This window comes from Cavia porcellus, unplaced genomic scaffold, assembly GCF_034190915.1.
Source record: "Cavia porcellus strain 051 isolate PalLab524CR breed Dunkin Hartley unplaced genomic scaffold, mCavPor4.1 scaffold_1, whole genome shotgun sequence".
NCBI lineage: Eukaryota > Metazoa > Chordata > Mammalia > Rodentia > Caviidae > Cavia > Cavia porcellus.
The window spans coordinates 176,699,922-176,721,669 of record NW_026947484.1 but is presented as its reverse complement, the minus strand read 5'-3'; positions in this window follow the sequence as shown (position 1 = coordinate 176,721,669).

Genomic DNA, 21,748 nt, shown 5'->3' with positions numbered 1-21,748 from the left:
AAGAAAACACTCTACTGTACCTTGTCAAGTATGTTTTCAACCTTCTTCTCTTCCTCTTTCTCCAAAGAGATAGCTATTGACTAAGATAAATGTATATTTAGGAAAAGAAAATATCCAAACCTTTGCTGTTGAAATAATGGTAGACTCAAAAACTGTTGTGGAATACCAGTCAGCAGTGACCTTACTTTTGTGAGCGTAGTTTCATCTTTTGTTGGTTTTTTTGTCTTATTTTGTTTTGTTTTTGGAGACAGGGTCTCAATATGTACTCTGGGCTGGCCTTAAACTCGCTATATAGCTGAGTGTGGCCTCAAACTCATGGTGATCCTCCTGCCTCAGCCTCCCAAATGCTGGAATTACAGGTGTGCACTGCCACATCTAGCTCAGTGGCAGCCTTATAATAATAACCAGATTGTAAGTCACTTGACTCTAATGGTCTCACCCTGGGCCCAGTGACACTCCAACCCATCTTGTGATTAAGCACTAGGCAAATTCAGCAAGGCGTGTAGTTTTCACATTGTCTTCCTAACCCATGTCACGAGGGCTATTTAGAAAGTAGATTGGGCCTGCAGAGCTACTTACTATTCAATAGTAGAATAATATGGGCCACATATTTAAATTTCTACAGTATTTTTTAAAGTTTAAAGTTTAAAGTTAAAAAAATTAAACTAGTAGTAGTAGTAGTATATCAAAAGTGGCATGATTTCAACATATAACCAATACCAAACGTATTTTGGAAAATAAAGCAAAATTTAATAACAAAATAAGAGGTCAAAAACAGTTGATACATTGTAGCCAGGTGTCATGGTGCACAACTACAATTTCGGCACTCAGGAGGCTGAGGCAGGAGAATTGCTGAGGCTTCAAGGCCAGCCTGGGCTACATACTCAGTTCAAAAGAAGCTTGAACGACATAGAGAGACCTGTCTCAAAGTCAAAAACAAAAAATATGCAGTGTATCATTGTTTTCAAAGTAATTACTCAGAGTACAAGGCACAGACACAAAAGATTCTTACAAAAAAAAGAAACAGATAATAGCACAAAACTTTCAGAACTAGGAGGAAAAATAAAAACTTTCATCTTAATGTACTTATTTTTGTATTGTCTTAAAAATATGATGTATATTTTGCACTCACAAAGCATCCCAAAAAGAACTACATGAATTTTACGTGTGAGACAACTGCACATGACCAGTGGTCATGGTAGAGGCGAACACACCTCTTAACACCTAACCCCTGCCGTGACAGCCAGAGTGATGCCACCACACTCCTGGAACAGTCTCAGAAATGCATAAGCAATCCAAAGACTACTGAAAATTGCAGAGCTCATGACTCCTCTTACATCACCTTTTAACATACCTGTTGCCTGTGCTCCTGTGAGATCTCAGAGAAACAAGGAGGTCTACCACATGCTTCACCAGATAGTGGCCCAAATATGTGTACGGTTCTCTATGTATCCTTTTTACTGGGAGAAACCAGTGGGACTTCTAACACTGGGCATGCAACCATGTTGCAGTAGCTTGTCTGTCTATTCCAGTAACAAGAAGACATTAGTTATGATTTGGCAGAAAGATCTGTACACCTCCCTATCTTGCCTGGAATTACTTCTGCCTCTATGTCCTATATGAGGCCACGCTTGTCTCTTTTCCTATTCTGCTGGACATGATGATGTTGGTCCATTATATTACTGATACCCAGCTAACTGGTTTTGTAGGCCCTGGTCTAGATAGTATTTTTGATGCCTTAGGCAAGTCTTGTATCTTAGCTGAAATAAGATACATGAAACTATACAGAGCTACCATCTCATTAAACCCCCTGTAAGGTCCAGGGATCCAGTCTTCAGCTCCAAAGGAAGAAATAGGTGTGTGTTTCAACTTCTATCATTTAGAAAGAAGCCTATATTTGGTAGACTTTTTCAGACTTTGGAAGCAGTGTATACTGTTGAAGCATGGTGTTTTCACCATTTTACTGATCACCTCAAAAGCTTCTAGATTGATGAAGACTCAAGGGACAAAAATTTCCCCAGCTAATTTGAAAATTTAGGACTCCTCCATTTCCAGGGGTGATAGATATTGTGTGTAGATACACATGTATAGTTGCTATAACAGAGTCTCACTATATAGTTCAGACTGGTCTCACTGTACAGCACAGGCTAGTGTCAAACTTTTGGTGATCCTCCTGCCTCAGACTCCTTGGGCTTGGGCTTACGGGGAAGTGCTACTACATCTAGCTCTGTTTTCCCCTTGAGAACGAGTCTTGGCTTGCTATTGATGGATAGAAGCTGGAATCCTATTCAAAAACACCAAGAGTCCAGGCAATACGACCTATAGTGAACTGGGTGTTATCTGTCCTCCCTGCCAGGAGTGAAGCACTCTTGGCAGCTCTCCATCAAAAGGTTCTGGAGTTACAGATTACATAAGCAGGTGACTCAGAGTCTCAGTGTGCCTACCCTGTCACATGCCACTCCTTCATTGACACACGTCTATGGTTCCACAGAATTTCTTACAAGCAGTCAGCCTAACATAAATGCCTGCATGACGTGTAGCACCAGATGGAAAAGGAAGGCTAAAAATTTCAGGCTACTATAAAAATTGCCTTACAAGACAGTAGGAAAGGGAAACACTCCTCCTCCATCAGCAGAAAAAGGGAACCTATACAATCTGCTTTGCTTATAAAGGCAGACACTTCCTGTGAGGCTCTGCAGTATAGATTCATGAAAAACACACAGCATAGATGCATGGGAAATGGCTAGTGGTTTGGTCAGATGTTTCAGTTGGAATGAACAAAATAACTACTGACAGAAAGGTTTGGAGAAGTGTGTTGAAGAACTTATCTAAATAAATGAACCTGTGAGATTATCTGTCCCCAGTGCTAATGCCCATGGCAAAGAAGAGAGGGATTGTAACAACGCAGACTTGCCCTTCTTGAGGCTGTTTGACTTTTCCATGCTCACTTCCCTGGCAATAAAACCAAACCATAGCCTCTGATATGGTGTCAAAGGGCAGCTGGCTAGCTGGTGGCACAATCCTCTACTTTGGACTCCTTCCTTTCCAGTGGACAGCTCTTCCCAGAAGAGACACTTTTTTTCTGGGATTTAATTTGACTTAGCTGCTTTCTATGCTTTTCTAAATTTTACAAAACAGGCTGATGGGCTCCAACTACCTTATCATGTATTGTGGCCAGCTAGGGGCAGCCATCCTTAAAGATGGGTGAAATTATTGATTCTTCCAGCTATGGCAAGGACTGTGAGAAAAAATCTTGAAAGTCTGAGCTGAAGTGTGTGTTCTGAACCAGCAATACCATGCTTAGCTCAAATTTATGGGTCCAGTAACCAAGGGTTAAAAATATGCTAGCAAGGCCAGGAATATAACTCAGTAGCATAGTGCCTGCCTGGCAAACACATCTTGAGTTCGATTTCCTGTACAAAAAACTAAATAGGTTAGCATTTTTCACTTTCACATAGCATGACCCATTAGATCATTTTTTAAAATCTTATTTCCATGATATGAGCTCTGGTGGTTTAGCAATCTTAGTAACCAATCAAAACACATTTCCATCAAGGGACAAAAAATTGATGACACTGATATATAGACAGATTTGAATCTGTCCATTTCTTTTAGTGAAACCACAAGAAAATTATTGGTCTCAAAAATGATTGGTAACTACAGAAAAATAAGGAAGGAGGCATCTTTCTGGGTTGTTTCATAGTTCCCAGACTCCTTTGTAGAAGGCCAATATCCCTGCAGGGTATTTTGCATCCTCAAATGGCTTTAGGACCTTAAAACAAATCACTCTATTCTGTACTTGGTGTCCAGGAAATGGAGAGTTCTGGGAAATGAAATGGTGTCAGTTATCTGTATTCCTTCTTCCCAACCCAACTTCTAAAATAACAGAGATATAATCATAAGAGTTACCCAGCTCCACGCCAAAATCCTTAGCTTTCTGACTAGTAAAGGAGCCCATGATTCACTTTTCCAGACTTCTTCCTTGAATCAGAACAGATTCCAGTAAGCTCACTTCCTGGAGGAGCACAGTTTGCCAAGAGTAGGCTGCTCCAAAAGAGGATATTCTCCTCCTCCTCTGGATTCTAGCTAGTCACACTTCCTTCTTTGAGAATTCTGTGAGGGATAAAGTGGTTGAACATGGCTGCCCACCTGTTCGCCACTTCTCCATGACATCAGGGCTGGGTTTTCTTCTCTCCCAACACTGGACCACTTTGCAACGTCTCTTGAATCTAGGGACCATTAGCCAATCCAATAAAACACTCCATGATGATAAGGCAAGTAAATAAACTTTATTCTCCTGTAAATATCTTGAGAGACAACAGTCTTTGCTGTGTTCCAAAGGAGAAAATATTAGTAGCTTGGAAAATGGAGGTCTTCAAGTATTTAAGAACTGGCAGAAACCCCAGATCAGACTGTTAGCTGAGTTATACAGGCCCTTCAAGATCATTTGGGGAGTTTTGAATGGGCATTAGGCATTGAACAATTTCTAGGAGGGGAAAAAGCTGAAAGATACAGACCCAAAGCTAGTGTTGATGGTGTAAGATAAGACACAGTAAATAGCATTTCATAGACAAAGATGTGGCCAGGAAAAGAAAAGATGTAGGAGCTGGATCAAAATAACGCAGCCCTAGAGAAGCAGTCAGAAAAGTCTTTACCAAGAGAAGGACAGAGCTCATCTATACTGCACTAGAATCCGGCACTACCTTCCAGTCACCAAACTATATTCTAATGCTGGGGGAGGTGCACTGTTGAACTGTATATAAATCTCCAAAGACCCAGCTGTGTGGCCAACATATTACTCGTCCTTAAAAGTGTAGTTTTGTTCATCACCAACTGGCTTAAATCAGGATAATCTGGGGAATCTCCTTTCCAACTACAACCAAAGAAGCTAACAAACTAACTTTTCCAACAGTATTGTAACTGTACTCTGCACAAATGATTGAAATTAACAATCAATTTTTTGATGCAGTACATTTTTTCCCTCCTAGTGTAAGACCTGAGGTTTTGCGGACTTGTTGTTGTTATTAACTTAGGCCAGAAATTATCACTATGGTAATTTCCTGAATCCCAAATAATCAGTGAAGCAAATTTCGACACCCCACCATTGAGCCTAAACAACGCCTTCTCCCCTGGCATTGCTAGCAGGAGCTTCGTGGGCAGTAGTGCATCCTTATCTAGTGTCTGTCCTAAGGTCTGAGAATGGTATGAGAATTACGTGGCTACAGCACAACTCCACTGGAAATGAAGCATCTGTAGAAAGGTATGGTTGGTTGGGCAGAGAAAAGCCAAGTGGGGAGAAGACAGGGTATGGTGGAGTAGCAGGAACTTCAGGCTCTACTATGCTCTCCTCTGCCTCCATCCACAGCTCTTCACCCTTTGCTCACCATCTCTTACTCCTCTCTTCTCTCCTTTATTCCTGTCCTCCATCCTCTCTTCTAACCCCTTCCCTCTGCAGGGTCCTGAGTGGTATGTGTAAACTCCAAGAGAACATTTATAGCATCTAAGTCTTCTCCTACAGAGAGTCTCCAGTGATATAAGAACAGGTTTTTTTTTTTCAAAGTTAGGTCTAAACTGTATTTTTCCCCCCATAAAACTGGCAAAGTTTAAAAGCCCATTTTGTTAAGAAAGCTATGGGAGAACAAGTATTTTCGTAAATTGCTGGTGGTCACATGAATTAGTACAAACCCTGAAAATTCCAAGTACCTAACATTTTCCATTCTAAATGTTTACTCTATAGGTATACATGTAGAAAACTTTGTTTTTATCTCTTCTTTCAGAGAGTATTCATTAAGGACGTCACTAATGATGAAGTCACATTCTTTGAAATCCTCCAGTCTGTAGTATGAGAAGACTTACATCATAGCCAACAACCTGTTTCAGTTGAGCATGAGTAGCCAGTGACTTCCCATCAAACCTGCCCCTGATTTGCCTACCACAATGCCTCAGAGAGTGACTCATGACACTCCTACACCTTGCAGCTGAAGACCTCAAACCATTCACCAACTGTTCTGACAAACTTTCTGACAAATGACAGAGTCTGAAAGGATCGTGGCTGTGTAATGCGAGCTATCGGGCAAGAAGTGATTAAAAAACAACACCTCAAGTTACTCTCGCCACAGAGCTACTTAACATTGTTGCACTCAAAATACCAAGGTGGTGCAAATGGAGACTTCAACTTCAGGTAGAGAAGATTCCTCTAGCCGGAGGGGTTTTAAAACTTTACCACCACAACCTGTGTCCCCCATGGCACAGCCACTGGAGGACAAGGCACACATCCACAGGCACTGGGTTACAGACTCAGGGCCAGCCTCCCATGGCCACTTCCACCAGGCATCTAGACACCGTACCTTGTGATATGCAAAAAGATGACATTTAGCCAAGGGATCCTGTAGAACAAGGCAGGCATCCCACACAGGACACACAGGTTGAGGCAGAAAGACAAAGGGTGCCTACAGAGACTGAGAGCCAACCTGCTCCTCTGCTCCAGAGTCAGCCCCGGCATTGTCTGAAGAGACACAGGAGCAGGAGATCAGAATGCACCACTGTGTACTATAGCTCCCCTTCACTCACTCTCCGCACTTCGTTCTCACATCTTTATTTAGTTTTGAGATTGTTGAGCTGCAAGACAATATTAGGAACTGCTAGGAAAAGAAAACTATGTACCAATTCCTTTCCCAGTGTTCCAGGTACACATCACCACAGCGCATTTATTAGTGGAGAGAGGGAGTGAAAGACCACAGCACTTGGTGTTTACCTTGGCTAAACCTTCCTGTAGTTTATTTCTCATCTGCAGTGCCAATTATTTTGGTTCTGTGATAACTTTACTGACCTAGCATAAATGGTGGTGTTAGGGTGGAGCAGTAAATAATGTTGGGGACTAGCATGACTTGGTGCAGGGAGATAATTCACACAGAGAAATAGCAAGGCCAAAAATAAATGAGCCCCTGAGAGCACAGAAGAGAAGGAGATACGAGTCCCTGCCCTTAATTGCACTGTGTCCATTGTGAGCACAGGTGTTTTCTTCCGATAATAAGTAGATTGTAATTGTAAGTGTGAGAATGAGCCATTGTCAACAAGGGTGGCTCCAGAGAAATTTACAGTAATTGCCCAAGACACAGCAACAACCCACTACAAATTCTCACACTGAAGAATGACATTACTGACAATCAGGAAACGGCAGTTTTAGTACAGCTCGTTAGGTAATAGAGAAGGCACCAGTCCTTCCCAGTCAGCGAATATCTCCTGATACATCAGAAGCTAACCAGAGAAGCTATTCCAGTGATGGAGGGGTGCGGCTGTGCCATGTGGTGACACAGGGTGAACACCCAAGCTATGCACCCGAGTCAGTTGTGTAATGGTGGGTGAGTCAAACAGTGTGCTTCTCAATATGTCAGCGACTTGTTTCCTCCCCGGAACTGGCACCAGGTATGTCACTGGCTCCGTGTACGCAATCCAGAGGCTGACGGTGAGCCCATAATGTTGCCATCAAGGCTCAAGTGCGAGGGGGTGGGGCAAGATAAAGACACTCCTGACTCATATCCTTTAATCTGGAGAGAGACACAGTCAGGGACTGCGTTTCTGTGACTATTTCCATTCTTCAGGGCATTGTGAGTTTATGAAGACACAGGGAAGGAACAAAGTAAGGTTCTGGGTGTACAGATTACTCAACCTAAATCTACAAGAGGCGGGATCTCTAGCCTCACGGTCAGCGACTCTGACACAGTATGACATCTTGCCTATAAGACAGGGCCACCACTAGTCAGTCAGTAGCAATTAAAGCCATGGTTCTATTTTCTTTCCAGTCTGCATCCTCCCACAAGTCTACATGACTCTGGCACTGGCACTGAAACCAGTCACACTGCTTTCATCTTAGCCCCAGTGCTCCAGGAAGAATCAAGGAATCATAAACTCCCAGCTCAAAATCTTGGCTAAACATCTTAACCGTTTGATGACTAAAAACAAAGAATTAATCTCTGAGTTCCCATTTCTCCACAGGCAAATTAAGGTCAACAATAGCCACTTTGTTTTTTGTTTGCTTTGAGACAGCATCTCACTGTGTATGCCACGCTGGTTTTAAGTTCACAGAGATCCTCCAACCTTAGCCTCCTGAGTGCTGTGATTACAAGCATGTGTCACCAAACCTGGCAATAGTAACCACTGAGTAGTGTTGTTCTGAACATCATGTGAAATCAGATACATAAAGCACCTAACACAATGCCTAGCACAAGAAGCAGCTCCATAAACGTTAGCTCCCATTTCGGGGATTAGTGAATATCACAGTAGGAAGTATATTAAGTCATCCAACAAAAGCCTCCTGCTTTTCTGTTGTCAGAATCCCCTTGTCTCACCCCCCAGCCAGGTGACCATCCAACATCTGCTTTGAACCCATTCAAGGCAAGGGAAATTCTCTTCGGGAGTTACAAGGTTCTTTCTGAAACTGAGCTGAAATGCAACCCTCAGGAGCTTCTGCTATTAGAGCAACCAACGACTCGTTCATACAGACTGCACCCTGACTAGCTCTGCGCATTGCTCTTCACACACCCCAAGATAAATAGTGTGCCCGTGAGTTGGGCAAGGTGATGGCCCGTGCATACACGACAGTCATATTAGGTGTGAGCCTCATATCTGTTGGAGTCTTTCTTTTTCCAGTGAAAACACTCATCTTTCCTCCCACCTGACAAGGCTCTTCACCTGCCATCCCTCCCGTCACTGTCACTGCTCTGCCTGCTCCCTGTGGGGCACAGTTGGCAGCAGTGTGGTACACTTCTCACACCTCATGCCGCTCCGCCTTGTTTCCCCACAACTACTCCCTCCTTTACTTACACGACTTTTGTTGATTTCATTCTCACTTAATCCAAGGACATGATTTAAAATCAGACCTATGAACTCTTATCTTGCTAAATTCCATGTATCACTCAGGTTGGGAAAAACTTCTTTGTATCATACAACACGTGTATTCCCACAATGGCCAAGATTACTCAGAAGCCACAGGACCAAAATAAAGCTGTTTATCCCATTCTGAGAAAACTCCATGTTTCAACTTCATGTTGAATTGTTTAAATGTCCTGTGCTCCTTTTCTTCTTTTCAAAGATAAGTTCACCGTACTAGCACTCCCCCTAGGTCTTAACAACAATGTTATGATGGGATATTTTGTTTAGTTATTCAAGTTATTGTTTCTTCAGCAAATATTTATTGAGCACCTGCTGTGCCTTGGTACTGTCCTAGATATTTGCAATGTAGTCAGTGCTGTGGTGCTGAATGTTTAACAACAGACACAGGCGCGGGGCAGGGGGACAGGCTTTGTAATGCTTGCTGATTTCCATTGGGTTAGTATTTTCTATATAGCAGATTTCAGACTATGAGTCACTGAACATGGAGTTGAGAAGAGATGCATATATAAAATCTGTTCTTATGAACACCATGAGGCACAACACTGACAGTGTACAGGTGAGCCATGTGAAATCAGTATGTTACGTTGTACGTTACTAAACAGCAGACCTTAAAATAAGGAGAACGTACTGGATTATTCAGATGAATCCAGTTTAATCACAGGGTTCTTTAGATGAGGAAAATATTTTAAAATACTATCCTTTAGCTTTGAAGATAGAGGAAGAGTCCAAGTCATAAGGGCTCGTAGAAGCTGGAAAACATAAGAAAATGAATTCTCCTCTAAAGTCTTCTGAAGGAAAGCAGACCTGCCAATGCCTAGATTTCTAGAGGCAATGTCTGAAAGCGAGACCCATTTCAGACTTCTGAATTGTAAGAAAATAAACTGCATCTTTAAGCCACTAAGTTAGTGGTAATGTTTTATAGCAGTATCATAAAATTCATATACTAGCCCATTCCAGATGGCTTCCTTTTCAATTTTCCACTACAGAGACCAGAAAACCCAGTATTTGCTTCATTAGCTATTTTGTTATGTGGGTGATTGGGTCTTGGACAGATTTCTAGATTTTTATGCACTATGAACAAAGAATTGGACATGACATAAAACAACAGTTGGGGGGAAAAAACCACAGCAAAGTTCAACTCAGGCAGCAGTATGCTTGAGGTCAGCAAGCTCAGGCCAGCGGAAAGGAAAATGGTACGAGCATTGAAGGTAGTAGGTTTAAGAATTTAAAATGTTGCCAGGTCTAGGGAGCCTCCCATTAGGTCTTCTAGGACATGACTGACAACGTGAATGACAGGGTGCTGAGTCATGTTGGCTGCATCCATCAGGAATGTCCCCTCCCGTAATTCACCTTGAGTGTACACATCCATATGCATGAACCTTCAATAAAGTTGAAGTCGAAGTGAAACAAGGTTACTGTAGGTTATGTCTGAAAATCTGGCAAAAACACCTCTTATCTCCATCTCCTGACGGTAGGCCTTAGGACAAAGAGGGGGTTGGTTTCTGGGGCATTGCCCAGATTCAGGTGAGTGGGGGGAAGTGGTCCTAAGCCCCAGTGTATTACCTGTATTACTTTCTTTTTTTTATATATCAAGGATTGAACTCACGACCTTGCATTTGCCAAGCAGGCACTTAAATGCTGCTGAGCTAAATCCCGGCCCCTATATTACTCTTTAAATTAATTAGCAAAAGGATGATAGTGGCCTAGATACCCTTTTCACCAAAACCCGACATTCTGCAGAGGACATGCCCTGTGTGGAGAAGGTAACGCTCCCCTGGAAGTCATGCTGGGCTCTGCCAGGGTCCCACCCAGTGGAGGAGCTCTCAGCTAACCCAGAGACACATGCACAAACAGTCCCTTTACCAACACGACTTCCTTCAGAGCCTTAGAGTCCTCCATCCAGGTGAAGCTCTAAACCTATTGCCTATTCTACCTGGGCCTACTTTACCCTGCAACCACAGTGTCCCAAATCCTGACAGCAAAAGTCCCACCTCATCCAACCCCAAGACTCACATTTTTTAGCTCTTATTCTATTTTGTTTTTTGTTTTTTTTTGACACAGGGTCTCACTTTGTTGGCCAGGTTGTCTTCAAACTGGTGGCAATCCTCTTGCCTCAGCCTCCCAAGCTCTGAGACCACAGGCATGCACCATCATGCCTGGCTAAAATGAGTGTTATTTCTTTCATAGAAAAAAAAATAACCCTATTACAATAAAAAGTGTGTTTGCACTTTCCTAGTCTTGTTGAGTAAATTACTCCATTAGTACCCCAAGCTATGATCCTTTCACTTGTCACTCTCTTGTAAAGTTAACTTTTTAATCAGCGTCACTTTTCCATCACTGCTTAACTGCCACCTGTCACCACCACCATGAAACCATGAACAAAACAATGCAAGGACTTTGCCATATACTTCAGCCTTACATGGGTGAAAATTCCAGTAGAGAGTAGAGAATCGAGGCACTTTCATGTCTTCCCCTTTTCTTCCCTCCACTTAGGTGGGCAGCCTGCACTTCTTCTCCAAAATCATTGTACTAGTTTCTTTCTTCCTTTTACTTTTTAGCTATGCTTTCCAAATAGTTAAAATAATTGATTTCCACATCACCATAGACATTCCCCTGACAACTCTTCTCTTCTCTGTGCTCACTCTTAATTTTTGTGTCTCAGAGTCTAGATATTAGATATAGCTAAGTTATTTAGAAATACTATAGTCAGTCAGACAGGGATATTGTTACCAATGCTCTGAGTACCTATTCAGTACTCATTAGTGTGTTCTTGATTCTGTGGAGAATCACAGCCACCTCATGGTGACAAGTAATCTACCTTGTGGTTATTTCACCAAGTGGTCAGTTACTTAACCGAGTTGCATGGGTTGTCATCTAATTTCTGATCTCTCACTCTCTCAAAAAAAAAAAAAAACTTTTAACATGGCTCCTGTATAGTATCTGCTCTATGCATATTTTTAAAATACCCATTTCTTTGCTCTGCCCTCTTCTATTATTATAAACATCTCCCACCCCAAAATTTTGCCACCAAATCCAACTACGGAGTATATATTGGGACTTTCCAGAGCTGGCTGCGAACACCACATTTTGACTTTGCTCCAAGCAGACATCAGGGGGAGAAGAGGTCCTCCCCTCCTTCAGTCCCACCTCTATCCACACTCAGCACATTTAAACTAGAATCACAAATGTAAATGTCCTCAGGAAAAAATAGGAATGTCAGCTGAAACAGGCCCGGTGGGGTAGGTGACAGGTTGGAGCGGAGGATTCGGTCCCGGTCTTACATAATCATTGCTCTTGCTTGCGCTTCCCTTGACGTGAAGAGCTCCTATCAAAACAGCAGTTATGGAGCCATGCAGAGACTGGATTTTAAGGGAGTTTGAAATGTTGCCTGTGAACACATACGGAGAGTTCTTGTCTGATACTACCACCAGTACTAGTTGTGTCTCTTTTAACTAGTGACCAGGGCTATTAGTCCTGGACACAATGAACTGTGTGCCCAGCAAGACATGGTGAAATAGTTTGCATTGCTGACACCTTAGAGACAAGTTTATGACCACACTCAGAGATGGGTCAGCCGCTATACCTTTCAGTCTGTTTTTCCTCTCTTTTATCCTACTTAAGTTTTTAAATTTTATTCTTATTTCTAAAGTCTCTTAAGTAGCCATCTCTTCAGAAATGATCACAGTAAGAGTCTTGATGGGTATTCTTCCAGTTGTATTCTATATAACACACACTGTGTCAGTTTGTGAGGGTAACACCATAACAAGAACTACAGACTGAGTGCCTCAAACAACAGGGTATATTTCCTCACCGTTCTGGAGGCTGAAAGTCTGAGATCAAGGTGTCAGCAGTGTTGGTTTCTTCCATGGCATCTCTTTGGCTTATAGACACATCTTCCTACGTCTGCATATTGCTTTTCCTCCCTTGTGTTTTGTCCTAGTATCTTATAAGGGCACCACTTAATACTGGATTAGCTTTTATGGTATTGACCTCCTTTACCATTAAGTTCAAATATGTCAAATCACATGAAAAGGGAATGTATAACATTCTCTTAGAATAACATGTGTGATGCTTATAATTTTCAATTAGTTGTTTGGCTCAAGAAACTTAAAGCTCAATCTAGTTTTCCAATTCACCACTCTATTATTGAAATATAATAAAGTCATTTTGTCATGCTGATAAAATGGCTACATGTTTTTTAAGAAAATCTTTATCTTAATGTAACAGGAGGAAAGTTTTACATAGTTTTTTTTTTTTATCTCAAAAAGCAGTCTCAAAATTGTTGGAAAGGAGCATTCTTGTTTTCAGAAACATGCTTGCCATCAATTCAGACATATACGTTGGTTCTGAAATTTTGAAGCCTGGCTGTGAAGTGTGGATTAAGAGGATCAAAAGCTTATTGAGAACAAAAGGAATTATTGTAGAGGAGAGTGACATAGAAGGAAGGAAAGGAAAAGCATACTGACAGTACAATTCCTTATGACAGGAGGGATGACTTTTAAGAGAGTGTTCACTTTCAAAGTTGAGTTGTTAGTGTTTTGGCACAAACTCTTCCATCTCTCCAAATATCTAGTGACATTTCCTCAAATGGATGTCCCATGTGTGGGTGGGCAGGGAGAGGTAGGGGAGAATAGAGGACAGTAGTGATGCTCCATGTCCAGATCCATGTGTCGTGGGATGGCACATCATCTAAGCTGACTCGGCAAAAATAGCAGTCTTAGAGCAGGTAGGTATTAGAGTCCTTTCTCACTGTGCCAGTTATTGGAGACCCCTGCAGTGGGTTCCACACTCCTTTCTGGGTTACAGCACATAGCAGGGGAAAGGAAAGAAAGAGCAAGAGACAAAGTAGAGGGGTTGCAGAGCAGGAATCTCAGGTCCCCAGTTGCTATCTAGGAAAAAAAGGCCCCAAATCTCCAGCTAACCATCATTTTATTAGCTAGCGTAGGAGAGGAGGTAGGGTGCTTTTCCTGGAACAATGTAGAGGCTGTAGTTAAATAGACAAGTTCAGCATCATAAAGGGAACAAGACAAGATCCATTCCCACACCTGGGAACTAATCTCATTGACCAAGAGGAAGATGATTTCCACATTCCAAAACCAGCCCACCATGGAGGCAGGACAAGGTGAGCCGAGGAAAGATGCTATGTCGATTTACAATTTGTGGTCTTCAACAAACAGGCAACCATGAGAATATAATACACTTGGGTAGCAGCAAAAGTTTCATTTTTATAAGTTACAAAGTAAAGATTTTAGATTTTACTAAATATTGCAAGCAAACTGTCCACAGCTGACACCTGGCAGTTATCTAAAATGTCACTGATTGTACCTGGTTTTCAAAAGAACTGGCATCACTACATGTTTGGACTGCTATACTGCTCAATTCATTTCCTGGCAGGAAATGAGAATGAATATCCTCTGCTAGTTCTTCCAATGGCCTTTTAAAAAAAATAGCAAATTAGATATTATATGTTCTTAAATCTGTAAAATGTGACTAATCACAATGGCTTCTTCATAGGATTATGGTACAGATTGCATAGTTAATATGTATAAAATACTTATTACAGTGGACCCTTGATTTAAGAGCTCAATTCATTTGAAAAGGCTATTTGTAACTAAATTTGAGAGTAAGTCTAGACTATTTTTCCCATAAGAAATAATGGGAATGCTCAAAATGTGTTCCAGACCTCCCAAAGCACCCCTTAACTAACCTTTTTGTAATAAAACAGGGTTGTATAATGTGTGCAATTTACCAGAAACACCAGTAATTTTCCAAAAAGTTATATTGCTTCACCAAAAAGTTATAAAATGTGCCTAGTTTACCAGAAACAATTTCATACTGTACACACTATTCAAGTTGACATCTTTGGCTTGCAGGAATGGGAGGTGATTGCTGTTTGGAAGGAGAGTACCCTTTCCATAAGAACATCAGGAATCTGGCTCTCTGGTGTCCTTTCTCTTCTTGGGAGAATTTGAAGCCCACTAGGACCTGCTTCTGGCTCAATAGGTCTCAACCTTTTCAGAACTAAAAACTGGTTTAAAGTTGTCTGTTTCTGTCTCAATACAGTTCTTTTTGATTGATTGCTTTTTTTTTTTTTTTTTACTTTCCCATTCTCCCTTAGCTTCTTTCTTAACTTTCAGGAGCCTTTTTGATAGCAGTAATTATAGCAGTGATATAAATCACTGAGTGAAATCATGTCCACAAACATGCACGTCTGGACTCAGACTTGCATACACTTTTCTGGCATTGCAAGTCTTTGTTTACAACCACGCAAGCAGCTGGCATTTGGGTCATAATTTAAGACAAACCAAACATTCCGATCGTAACCCAAGTTGTTTGCATGAGAGGCTGGTTGTAACCTGAAGGACAACTGCAACTGGCAGACAGTGAATCTGTTTATTATTATGAGTCTAATATTTTAATTTTTAATATTTAATACTTTTCCATTATTACACTTGTACAGTAAAGGGAATTCTAAGAGGAAAGTCTGAAGTTCACAGACTGGGTTCAGGAAGTTGACTATGTAACCTTGAACCTCCATTACCTAAAACCTTGAGGAAAGCTGGCCATTTTCAAAAAACTCAGGAAGTTTGGGTGGGGACTAGCTGAACAAGAAAGAATTATAGAAGAGCTGAGTTACAGAGTAGAGATGAGAGAATAGCTCCAGTATATTTAGGGGCTGGAATTTTAACATAGGCCAAAGGGACCAAGAAGTTCACAGAAACTTCCCAAGAATCTACAGATACAGCACATTGACTTTCCCATAAATACAGGATTGAAGAAATCATGCCAACAAAAATAAATAAATAAAAATAAAATAAAAAGCACTCAACTGACTATCTTAGCTGGCCTAAAATCTCATTAAAAATAGAATATACAAGAATACTGAAAAATAACTGAAGTTAAAAGTATATTAGATAAATAGTTCTGGAAAAGGACTAGTTTAAATGCACATTTATAAAGTCCCTTCCCACTGTGTAGCCATTAGAACAAACAAAAATATCCCAAAATAAAGAAAGCTTGATCTCGTTCATGTTGAGAAAATTTAGTTGTGATTCAAATATGAGTCAGTTTGTACCAAATTGAAAACTGATGCTGAGTGTTAAAATGGAACACTCCAGTCAGTGAGCATTATGATTGTTGTTAGGCAACCAAATCCTAAGGGTCCTAGTATGATTACCAGTATGGAGATGGGGTGAGCTACAAGCTACTCTATTTGGGGTACATTCCTCTATAAGGCATGAACAAGGCTACAAAAAGTATTGGATGAGTATCTCCCTTTATTTGACATTGCCTCTGGCCCTGGACAGGGAAGGTCTTCAGGAAAGCTGTAGAATTGAAGTATTGTACTGTGTGAGATGGGTGACAGTCAAAATTTCCTCAAGTGTTTAACCAAATTTCTGCCAAAATGGCAGCCTTCTATCAAAGTGGGAATCCAACAGAAGTTGGAGAATGGTCCCAGTGTTGCCTTCCTCTCCCTGCCAGAAGAAAGCCAAGATTCTAAACCAATGACATTCCTCCTAAATAAAGGGTTTTGACAACTTCTGAAAGAACAGTAACTTCTCAGATGATTAAGAGTTAGTAAGAAGGAAGAAGCTGGGAAGATAGCAGATCAATAAGCATCAAAGTAAAAAGCCTCTCAGACAAGCAGCTCAGATGCATCCTGGAGAACACCAGATGAAAGAAACCAGGAACATGACAAGAGGAAGAAACAGAAGGAAGTCTCCGGCCTCCAACCCAAACAGTACTGGCCCAGGAGAGGTAAACACAGAAGAGATCAGAGGTTGCACACTGCAGTATCTGAAGAAGCAGCATCTGACATAAAGGAATATCTTCATGAAATTATAAAAGAACTTAAAACAGAAATACTGATACAAGTAAAGGAAGATATCAGAAAATAATAATAGACATGCTAAGCACCTCCCAAGAAGACACAGATGGAAGAAGGGAGGAACATAGAAAAAGGAGGTAAACCTTCAATGAAGAATATAAAAAAATCTAGAATACATGAAGAGATTCAAAGAGATTACCAGGAAATTAAAAACTCTATTGAAAGCTGGCAAAACTGCTTGAAAGAAACTAGACTATAAAACCTTGAAGGCAAGTTTGCGATGCATGATCACAAAAAGAAAGATCTCTTAAAAATAACAAGGAACTCAGGAAGTAACAATACAAAGACTAGAAAATGGCAAGAAGATCTATAACTTAAGAATAAAAATGTGAGTGAAGAAGCAGGGGTAAACACAAATGAAATACAAAGGCTATTTACAGAAATAATTAAAGAAAATTTCCCATGCATAGAAAAAGGAAATGATATTCAGATATATGAGGCATACAGAACTTCAGAAAGCTATAACCAAAATAGATATACCCCCAGACGTATAATAATTAAAATCTCAGAAATTCAACACAAGAACAGAATATTAAAAGCTGTCAGAGGAAAGAAACAGATCACTTATAAAGGAAAACCCATGAGAATCACAACAGACTTCTTGACAAAAACCACCAAATCAAGAAGAGCTTGGAAGAAAATATTGCAAGCCCTGAACAAAAATAACCTCCAACCCAGATTGGTGTACCCTGAAAAACTGTCTCTCAAAATTAGTGGAGAAACAAGATGTTTTTATGACAAAGAGGAACTGGGGGAGTTCATGACCACCAATTTAACGCTATAAAAAAAATACTGAAGGACATTCTAGAGAAAGAGAGAGAAAAAGACCATGGCTTTAGGAACAGGGGTAGTGGGGGCTCACTAAAAGGGGCAGACAATGGAATGAAGGAGAAAACTAGACAAACAATGACAGAAAAACAGCATGGCAGAGATGAGGCAGAGAAGGTGGGCCAAAATCACTAACATGGATGGCCTTGATACACTAATTAAAAGAAACACAGGCTAAGTGGATCAGGAGATAGAGCCCATCAAGATGCTCCATATAAAAAATAGAATTAACCTGAAAGAGGGCTTATGGGTTGAAAGTCAAAGATGAGAAAATAATACTCTATGTGACAGGGAACCAGAAAAAAGTGGGGGTAGCTCACCCCTCCGCTGCAAATTGATTGGAAAGACATAACACTTTTAAACAATGGAGAATTACTCAGCTATAAGTAAAGTAAAGAAAAACCTTGAGACTCTTGTAGGTAAATGGATACAACTTGAGATCAATAGATAAATATCAGTCTGCCTCCATAATCTAAAAACTAAGGGGTTAGTGAGATACAAAATGTACAATGCACCTTGTGAAAGTGAAAGAGGAGGAATTGTCTAAAAAGGGAAGATAGAGCACATTGTTAATCTTGTATCATGATTTGAAACCCATATTGTTTTCATTGCTCTGTTTAGTTTGGTTATGTTCTGTTCCAGTTTATCTACTTGTACTAGATTTGAGGGCATGGACAGCTATTCCAAAGATAGCAAAATATACTGTGGTAGCCATTTTTAATTTCCTTCTAGCTTAATATGAAGTCTTGTATTGCTTTCAATGTCTTGTTTTGACTGCTTTTATTTCTCTGTTTTGCTTGAGCACTGTTTTGTCTGATTTTATTTGAATGAGTTATGTTTGATAGTATCAAGTCTGAGAATATAGATAACTACTCTGAAGACAGTAAGATTCACTATGATACCCATTCTGATTTGACTATTACCTTCTTTTGAAGTCCTATAATGTCTCCAATGTTTTGTTTTTATTGATTTTGTTTTGTACTTCTATGTTCAATTTTATTGTGCCTGGTGATATGGGCAATTCTATTGAAAATAACAAGAAACATCGTGGTAACCATTGTAGATCACCTTGTATTTTGGTTTTAAGTCATGTACTATGTCCATCCTTTTTTTTTTTTTTTTTTTTTTTTTTTTTTTTTTTTTGTCTTTTCATTTTTATCGGTACCGGGGATTGAACTCACGACCGCCTGCTTGCAAGTCAGGTGCTTATGCCGCTGAGCTAAATCCCCAGCCCCCATCCTTTTCTTTTGACTGACACGATTTTGTTTCTTTGTCATTTGGTTTTATTCTCTTCAAATTAAAAAAATAATAAAAGCTTAAAGAAAGAGAAAGTTAATGAAATACAAGAAAAAAATCTAGAAATAGAACTTTGTATATATGATCAATTGATTTTGTCAAAGGCCAAGGTAATTCAAATAAGGAAAGAATAACCCTTTCAATAATTATACTGTTACATTGCCATCTGCCTGTTAACCTATCTAGCTATCATCTACCTACTTTTATCTGAAATTGTTCGCAAAAATATTCACCAGAATGAAACACATTTAAATGTAAAGGCAAAAACCACATCTTTTCAAAGAAAACACAGCAGAAAATCTTTGCAACCTTGGCTTAGACAAAGATTTACTAGATAAGACTCAAAAGGCATATATCACATACAAAAAGGTAAATTGGACATCATTAAAATTTAAAATTTCTGTACCTCAAAAACATTGTTAAGAAAGCAACAGGCTGGGAGAAAATATTGGTAATATATATACATGCCTAAGCACTTATGTCCTGAATGTATAAAGAACTCTTATATAAGCAACTCAATGTTAAAATATAGTATGCAAAATATTTTAACAAATACCTTACAAAAAGAGAGCTATGCATGGACAGTGAGCTCATGGAAAAATGTTCAACACCATTAGTTGTCAGATATGAAAATTTAAAACACAGTAACATATTCACATGCTCTCTAAAATGGCTAAAATGCAAAGACAAGCAATACCAATTGTTGGAAAGAATATGGAAGTCTGGGACTGCCACACATTGCTAGTATGCATGTAAAACCCACAGTCACTCTGGAAAATGATTTGGTGGAAGTATATCCTCCAATATGATCCAATGTGCAAAAACAAATGAATCTCAAAAATATATGCTGAGTTGGAGAAGTCAGACACAAAAGACTATATATTATAAACATCCACTTATACAAGTGTCTAGAAGATAAATCTAGCATATAATGGAAGAAAAGCAGATTGATTAGTGGATGCTCTGGGCTGGTGGTTGCAGGAGGGGGACTGACTAGAAGCAGGAGAAAGAATTTTATTAGCACCATTTGGTACCAATAAAAATTTTTTAAAAACAAAGAAATAATTTAGAATGAGGAAAGTCTTCAGTATCTTAATTGTGGTGGTGATTAGAAGGATGAGGCCAGGCCTGGTAGTGCACACCTGTAACCCCACACTCATGAGACTGAGGCAGAAGGATCATCACATGTTCAAGGCCATCCTAGGGTACATAGTGAGTTCAAATCCAGGCTGAACTGTTTAGCAAGAACTTGTCTTAAACTTTTTAAAAAAGAGGTTCTGGAAGAACATGGCAGACAGATAGCAGCAGCTTCAGAGGCCCTCTGAGAAACCGCACGTGAAATCCAGAAATGGTGCCGGGCAGGAAGTCCTAGGCAAGGGGGGATATTCTTTGCCGACCCAGGAATGAACTAAATTAAGAGAAACCAACTGGAAATACAATCCCGGTGATAAAGCAGGAACAGATAAGGTTTCAGTGCGGAAGCTGGACCCTGTGCCACGGGAAACTGCAATTTGAATTTCCTGCAGCCGCTGCTGCTTCCCAGTCTGCATGACGGGGAGAGAGCCACAAAGGCTCTGAGAGTGGGAAGCATTGAATGGAGTTGGGAGCAGCACTAGCCAGGTGCCCTGCATCAACCTACAGTGAGTGAATGGATCAAGGACCCTTCCACAGAGAAGGAGGCTTCAGCAGAGAACCTACTCAGACCAGGCAGATTTCCCGGAATGAGATGCTGCAGTGACTTCAGTCACATATCCCCCTCTCAAGCGGGATTGGTAGGGAGTGCCTGGCCTGCGTGACGCCACTGGCTGAGACCCAGTAGGCGAGCCCAACCCAGGTCCCAGGGTCTGGAGGTGCACCCTAGTGGTGAAGCCTTCAGTAGGTTGACCTGGAGGGGCAGGCAGGGCACAGACTGCCCAGTCTGTATCTTCCTGGTGTGTTGCGGTGGGCGGGAACACCTAGCCGGCGCAATTCAAACAGTCTGTGGCCGACAGGGAAGGAAGCTGGGCCTCCTATATACGCTTATATCTAAGGAACTAAGAATATGGGAAGAGGGAGCAACAAGAAAGGCTCCTAGGCCCCCAATCCTGAGAAACATGCAGTAGCAGACATGGCACCAATAGACATAAAGCGCTATCTCCAGAGCCTCACATAGATGAGTTCAGGAATGAAGTTATCAATGACCTGAAGCAAGACATAAGCAGAATAGTTAGAGAAATGCTAAGCACCATCCAAGAAAAAACAGATGGTGGAATGGAAGAACAGAAAAAGAGGGGAGAATTGTTTGATGGAGAAAATAGAGAAAGCATAGAATACGTGAAGCAGGTTCAAAGAGATTACCAGGAAACTAAAAACTCTATCGAAAACTGGCATAACAGCTTGAAAGAAACTAAGGATAGATTATCTGAACTGGAGGGCAGATTTGTAATATGGGAGCATGAAATGAAAAACTTCTTAAAAACAACAAAAAACAAACAGCAACAATACAAAAGCTAGAAGATGAAAAGAGGATCTATAACTTAAGAATTAAGAACATAAGAGAAGAAGTGGGGACACAAACGAATGGACTACAAAAGCTATTCACAGAAATAATCCAAGAGAATTTCCCTAATTTAGCAAATGGTAAAGATACTCAGATATATGAGGCATACAGGACTCCAACCACCTACAATCCAAACAGAGCTATACCCAGGCATATAATAATCAAAATTCCAGAAATCCAATATAAGAACAGAATATTAAAAGCCATCAGAGACAAGAAACAGATCACTTACAAGGGAACACCCATCAGAATTATAGCAGACTTCTCGACACAATCAAATCACGAAGAGCATGGGGGGAAATAAT